We start from the raw sequence: 7847 nt of genomic DNA, 5'->3' as shown, positions 1-7847 counted from the left end.
TTACTAAGCTTTTGAGGTGGGCTCTATTACTTAAACTCATTTATTTGCAATGATATGTATATGGTGAGATAAGGGTGGTTTAAATGTTATGTCAGGCCGTATTTTTGTTTCTATTTTGAATTTCCTATCTGATTACTAGGATAATGTCCTACTAGACTTTGATGGTTAACGAATTCGGGTCTAACTAGGGTCTAAGCCCTACTTAGGCTAGTGCACTGATGGGGATCATGAGCCGTCCTTTGGGTCGGCCGGTCCAGTGATCGAGTTTTTGGCCACATTCTCGTTTCAAATGATGGTTCAGATATGGTAAATGATGGAGGATGATGATGATATTTGTCTGCACAGACACCTTTTAATTTATGGAAATAATTTTAGTGTTTCTCGGTATTTTAAAGAAAAACCCGAGTTTCACTCAGCGATGGCTTGACATAACTTTATAAAAAGAAAAATATATTTTGGCATGAGTTCACTGAGTGCATCAAGTACTCAGCCCTGCATGTGTTTTACCTATGTGCAGGTTGAGCGTTGACGAGGACGGAGGATGTTGAGCATTTGGACAAAGGCCGTATTCAATAAATGCTCCGGTTGCTATTGTGTCTTCATACATAGTAGTAGCAAACTCTCAAATGCTTCTGCTACGCCAAGTTTTAAAACTCTTATGTTTCCTTAGTCTGTTGGACTATTTTCATACAAACTTTGTTGCTTCGTGATTTCAGACTATGATTTGGAAATAAAGTTTCATCTTTTGATCTACATGTCGTACCCCTTGATTGTTTCCCCTTTCTTCCCCGCTTCTTATTCCCCCCATTTGTCGCGACCCACCGTGCTTTCTATCTTTAGGAAGTGCGGTCATGACACATTACCATTGCATATTATTTTATTTACAATTTATACCATTACACTAAACTAATCCTAATGTGGAGCCAACTCTCCACTAACACCATTTATACTACCATCTCTCTGTTTCTCTCTCACTTACCAATATATTAAAATCATGTCGAATTAAATATTCATCATTTTTAGAGCAGAAGGGAGTAATATTTTTTTATAAATAAACGGAAATTTAAAATCAAATCACAATAAACTTAAACCTAATTATTTAATGATCATATGGCCTAAACTCTTGGACAGAAAGTATAGTGGACATAAATTCTAAAGAAAAAATGTAGACATAATAATATCTCTCTTCTTCTTGAAAATTTGTCACTTATTTCCATTTTCGTCCGCTTTAAAATTTTATCACCTTTCATTTTTATCATTTTTGATAAAGAATTTCATATTTTTCACTAACTTATTCTCACTCACATTTTATTATAAAATTAATATATAAAAATAAAAACACATATAATTAAATTTTCTAACCCATTTTTATTAATATTTCTTAGGGCATGGGGAGTCCTTGGCCCCGGCCATTGGAGTTTTGCATATATATATAAAATCGTGGGGCTGAGATTAAAAGAACAAAAAACAAAAGATACAAAAAAAATGAATACATCCCTATATATATATATATATATATATATATATATATATATATATTATTAAAAATCGTTTATAGCGTAGTTGGCAAGCGGCCTCAACTTAAAATCATGCTCTGGCGGAGGTGCTGAGTCAATTATCAGCTATGCCTTTATTATTTAAATATTTGCACATTGCTAGTATAGTTAGTACTCCTTATTTCTTTATTTCTTGTCAAATCGTCATTATAGATGCGCAATATTTGCCCAAGGTCTTTCAAAAAATTATCTTAAAATATTTACCAATGTTATTCTAATTTATTTATTGTCAAATTATATTTTAGAGATGGGCTATATTTACTCAAATAACTTTTACTTTCAAATCACTTTTAAGAGATGTGTTATATTTAATCAATGACTTTTAAAGGTTATAGTTTCAAAGGATGTTATTTGTTCAATGACTTATAAATTTTGTAATATATACAATATTGCATTTTAAATTATTTTTTATTGATATTGTAATATAATTAATAGTTTTATCAAAATTTTCTAGTATGTATAATTAAACAATTTTGCTTTAGTTATGAAAAACTTAATTTTATTAATAGGTAGAATTCTTTTTTTGAGTGAACTACATCAAAAGTCCCTAACGTTTTCATTTGTGTCACTGCAGACCCCTAACAAAAAAAAATATCGTCAGACAACCCTAACATTAAACATAATCACATATCGTATATTTGTAGCCATTTTTCAGACCAAAATGCCCAAATGCCTTCAGGGGCATTTTAGTCAACTTACCAAAAACCTGTACACCTACACTGCAGGCCTCCACTGCGTTGCAGACCTACCCTCTATAATGTCATGTCATATTTGAAAGTTCCCACGATATATAAATATTGTAAGGGGTTTAGGGGTATGTTTCATTTTCATTTCTCACACTTCAAATTTCCCCACGATATATACATATTGTAAGTCACAATTTCTCACATTTTCATTTCCTCATTTTCATTCCTGCACCTACCGTCGTTTACTCACTCATTCATCCCTATCGCTGAGTTTGACATCGCAAATTAGGTAAGTTCCACTGTGACCGGTAAAATGTAGGATGTTTTTTGTGAGTTCCTGCGGCTGATTTTGGTTGTGTTCAATTTAGGGTTCATTCATCCCTATCGCTGAGTTTGACATAGCAATTTACGTAAGTTCCACTTTGACCGGTAAAATGTAGGATGCTTTTTGTGTGTTCATGCAGCTGATTTTGGTTGTGTTTAATTTAGGGTTTATGTGTGTCGTTCTAATTTTTGGGCTGTGTCATTCCAATTTTTGGGGATTCGTTTGACAAATAATAGCGTATAAGTTATGAAAACATTTTTGGTTTTAATTTTCAATTCAGGCAAGTTTGAAGAACAACTCCGATGCAAGAATATTGTGAAAGGTGTTCTTGAAGATAAATTGCGCATGAAAAGTGACGAATGTGAAGAGCTGAAGTTAAAATTGAGCATGAAGATTGAGGAGTGTGTACGTCTTAATTTAGAAATTGTTAAAACCACCAAAATGTCTCAAAATATGAAGATTGTAATATTGTTATTATGCGTTGTAATTATTTTCCTAATGTAATGGTAACACTTTTCTTCTTCAATCAATAAGAGGAGATTTTTTAGTACTAAACCTTTGAAGTTTCACTGTAATTATAAGGGGTAAATAAGTGACACTTTAATTATTGTACACGAATGAAGTTCCCGAATGAAGTTTTATAATAACGAATGAAGTACCCAACTTTTGGTGAAATACCACCCTACGTACAAAACTTTTTGTAAAATAACACCCTACGTACAAAGTTAAAATAGGCAATACTCAATTAATAACACCTGAAGTACAAGACTTTTTGTGAAATAACATCCTACGTACAAAGTTAAAATATGCAGTACTCAATTAATAATATACGTATAGGTAGTTATCAACAAACAAGAAGGGCCTTCCCATAAAGGATACACAAAAGTATAGTCATAAAATACAGACAAAAAATGCAGTTAACTACAAATACATGCAAGAGCCTTCCCATAAAGCATAGACAAAAACATAGGCATAATGTTTGTCAAAAGGCAGTTAACTACATACAAGGGCCTTCCCATGATGATCCCTAACAAGCATAGTCATAATATAATATCAGCATAATGTTTGACCAAAAAAAGGCTTCAAGACACTAACAAAAACCAACACATTGTTTAGACTTTTCAGGTTCCCAAACTTGATCACCGCGATTATTCAATCCTGATCCCCGCGATGGACACAACATTGCGGCTGAGTCCTGGTCCGACGTGTGCTAGCCCTTGGACCAGTGGGATTGGTCTACAACAAACAACAAACCAGTCAAATTGACTGGCATTGGTTAGGAAATGAAAAGTGAAAAATTGATACCGAATACTACCTCTTGGTTTGGCCGTGTAGACCGACGTGTGTTAGGTCATCCCCGACGAGGTAGATTGGTCTGTAACAAACAAACCATTAAAATACAGGCCAACGGGTAGGGAATTCATATAATCGTACTGAAGAGTACCTCTTGATTTTGAAACATGTTAGACGACTCAGCCCTGTCACTGCCATCCGTCGTGGGTGGCTCACTGGGCTGTGAACTCTGTCCAACTTCGGTTGGAGCATCTACACGGGGATCATTGTTGCATGTTCTCCTGTTATGACCATCTTATCCGCCCCGACGACATCTGAGTATAAAGGTTCGTCGTAGTGAATCAGATCCATTCTCATGATGACGAACCTGTGGCTCTTCACACCTCAGTTTCTTTGGTCGTCCACGCTGTCGCTTTGTCCTCGGGAGTGCCAGTTCAAATCCAACGTCAGAAGTCTTGGGCCAATTATCCATTCCATTGATTGGGTACAAGACATTCTCGTACATAATCAACATTGTGGACCGTAAATAATAGCGGGAGACATAGTCTGATACATCCTTCCAATTCTTGTTGATTGTAGCGATGGCATGAGTGCACGGGATCCCAGTCAGCTGCCATGATCTGCACGAGCAAGTAAATTCACGCATGTTCACTACAAACTGGTCTGCCGATCCCGACACTTGATACAGATCCTCCCCGTTCCATGTTGATCTCCAAGAAGAAGCCCTCACGCACAACTTATCCACAATCTCTTTGATAACGGGCGGCAGTGCATGATCGTATGTCTTGACTCGTCCGGATCTCCTCTAATATGGTGATAATGGCCAACTCGCGAGCAATTGCTATCTTCGAATTAAAGGTCTCGCAGATATTGTTGAGGATAACATCACAACAAACATGTGAAGAGAAATATGCCTTTACCCATTTTTCTTTTGGAGCAATACCGAGTAGGTATTGATGTGCTTGGGGATATATAATCCGCAACGCATCCATCCGCTCCACATACTGTTCGTGGGTTGTACTCGACGCAAGCTCCCACAATATTTCCTTAAAATTCTCCCCGATGAATCTCTTCTTGAAGTTGTTGTATATGTGCTGAACACAGAAGTGATGCTCGCTCTGTGGGAAATCCTCAAAGATGGCTTTTGCAAGACCCTACCAAATTCATGTAATACAACACTCATTAGCACATGTATAAGCCACAACACAAAATCTATAATCACAATCGAACTATTAATCTATAGGTCAAATCACAACTAAAGTATTATTATTTAAAAAATCACAATTACAGTATACACTTTTTACTGAAATCAGATTACTCGTACCTTTTGCTGATCAGACATGAAGACGTATCTTGGGGCATTCTCATGTATGTGAAGGTCCTCTGATAGGTAGGCGAGAAACCATTTCCACTGATCATAGCTCTCTGCCTCAGTCACCGCCCACGTAATAGGCCACCAACTGTTGTTTGGATCAATTCCCATGGCCGTCATAAGTTGCCCTCTGTACATACCTCTCAAGAAACAGGCATCCAAGAAGATAATTTGACGGCAAAAACGCATCCAACCATTTTTCATAGGCCCGAGGCAACAATAAAACCTCAAGAATCTCGGGCCTACAGCTTCAGGATCCCTGAAGTTTTCATAGTGTATATGCACACTCGAATCAAGGTGTGTCCGTTCCAATTCAGATTTGTAGTAGAACAGTCTCCGATATTGGAGTCCCGCCTTGCCAAAGATACCTTCTAATGGAATGTAGGGATTCACTTTGATTTTCTCCATGTAACGCTCAGCCAGCCACTTGGACGTGAGCCATCTCTGATCCAACACTTGCGAGCACGTGTGAGCATGATCTCTCTGCATACATACCTTGCCTTTACAAATGGCACGAAGTCTCTTCCCATCATTTTTGGATACATGTACAAGTCGTCTGGTCATTATCGCGTACTGGCGAATGACATGATAGAAGAAATCTCGATCCTTAAAAATATCACCAGGCTTCCAAACTGGAAGCTCATTGGTCAGCTTGAATGGGGTGTACTTTATACCCTTATTCTTTAACCCCTCCAAATCTTCAAGATCTTGTAGATCTTGTAGCTCATCCACTATTTCTTGCTCGCGTAGTGGGTTTGTATTCGTCGAGTTCCTTTGTTCCTCAACAGGGGAATACTTTCGCCGGTTCTTGGACCCTCCACTGCCCTCACCATTCTGCTGTCCAGACCCCTGTTGTTCGGTCTCCGCATCTGCATTCCGCTGATGTTCCTCTTGTTGTTCTGGTTGTTGCTGACATAGGGATTGGTAATAGGATGTAAATAGCTGCTCATCTCGACACATGTTTGCCGAGGAGATAAAATGGCCGACCACATCCTCATCATCATCACTCGGAGATTGATAAGTCGTATTCTAGGCCTCGGTTACTGGTCAGTATGACAGGTTTAAATGATTATATTTGCAAAGCAGTTGCTCAAAGTGTGCAGGATAAGTGTTCTGGCCAGTAGGGAAGTTCCGGAGTGTTCGGGTAGAAAAAGCGCCAGCATGGTCTCATACTGATCCGTATACGTGCTAAAACGGCTTGAGATGAAGAAGACGGATAGCTGGGACGGATTACCCACAATTAAGGGCAAAGAAGTCAAATTGCAGCGAGGATTTACCCTAAAATCAAGGGTAGCCTCCCTATAAAAGGTAGCCAAGTTGGAGAGAGAAGGAGAAGCCGGGGGGATAGACTTCAATTCACCATCATCTTTAGGTAGAGAGTTCTCTCGGTAATTTCAGTCTTTCAGCCGTGTCCACTTCTTGCCTCGCCGAGCCATGATCACCTGACGTTCAGAATGTTCCCGAGTTCCAGTCATCGTCCGTTCCAGTTAGCTAGATCGTAGTTCCAGTCAGAGATTTTATCGCCCGGAGTGGCAAACAATCTTTAAATTGCTTTCGTAGTTTAATTAGTTCTCCGTCTTTACGTTGGATTTCTGTTACATTTTGGGATTTTGTTGTTTTGAAATGCTTGCTTTGGATATCCGAACGTGTTAATGCTATGAAGTTGATTTCCGTTTCGTTCATTGTAGTGTTCTTTTCTTTCCTTGTCTAGTTAGCTTAGATCTAAGATTTCTCGGTGTTTTAAGTGCTAAATCTCTAAATTCTGTTACGTAACAAATTTCTTTAGGATAGGTAAACATGTACTATTTGATCTGGAAGTAGATCGTTGCATGCAAGGCTTCGTTTTATTTTCTGAATCGATCTTTCATGTTGACCAGCATGCAGAAGTCCAGTTTCAGCGTTTGATTTCAGATTTGATTTCTTAGTTTTAGATCTGTGTTCGCGAGTTGTTAATCTGCGTTTGCCGGGTTGGATCTGGAATAGTTATCTGAGTTTAAGTTGTGTTGTTGGAGAAGACGATGTCTACATCCAGATTGGGGACCACCTTACTTTTATTTACTTTTGCTTTCTTTTGTCCTTCACCTCTGGTTGTACCTGCAGATCTGTCAGCCTAGTCACCACTACCTCCACTACACTCTGAATATTCTGTTTAGCCAAAAATAGAAATATCGTCCTTTCCAAACAATTTCTGTTACACCATGTCCCCTCATTTCCACGTACACAGTTGCATTCCATGATCTGCTCCCTCATCCTAGTCAGTAGGACGCCACCCTTTAATTACTCGCCTAGGTAGAAACTCAACCCGAGCGTGGTAGCTAACCAACCCTCCAAAACATCACCGCAGTAGTTTAAACGCACCATCTCTGTGGGATTCGACCCTTACCTCCACTATACTGATCAGTAGAAGTGGGTTGAGGAATCTTTGAAGACGAGGTCTAGGCTTAGTTAGGATCTTCATCCTGCCAGTAGGATATATCCTCACTTGAACGACACCTACGCACCTCGTAACCTCTTCAAATGGCGCCGTTGCCGGGGATGGATGGCGTTTTATATACTATTGTGTGTGATACTTTGGCGTAAATATTGTGTATAATTTTTTCTCTTTTTCTTTTGTT

Source organism: Salvia splendens, chromosome 14 (genome assembly GCF_004379255.2).
Source record: "Salvia splendens isolate huo1 chromosome 14, SspV2, whole genome shotgun sequence".
NCBI classification, from domain to species: Eukaryota; Viridiplantae; Streptophyta; class Magnoliopsida; order Lamiales; family Lamiaceae; genus Salvia; species Salvia splendens.
Note: the sequence above shows the minus strand (reverse complement) of the source record.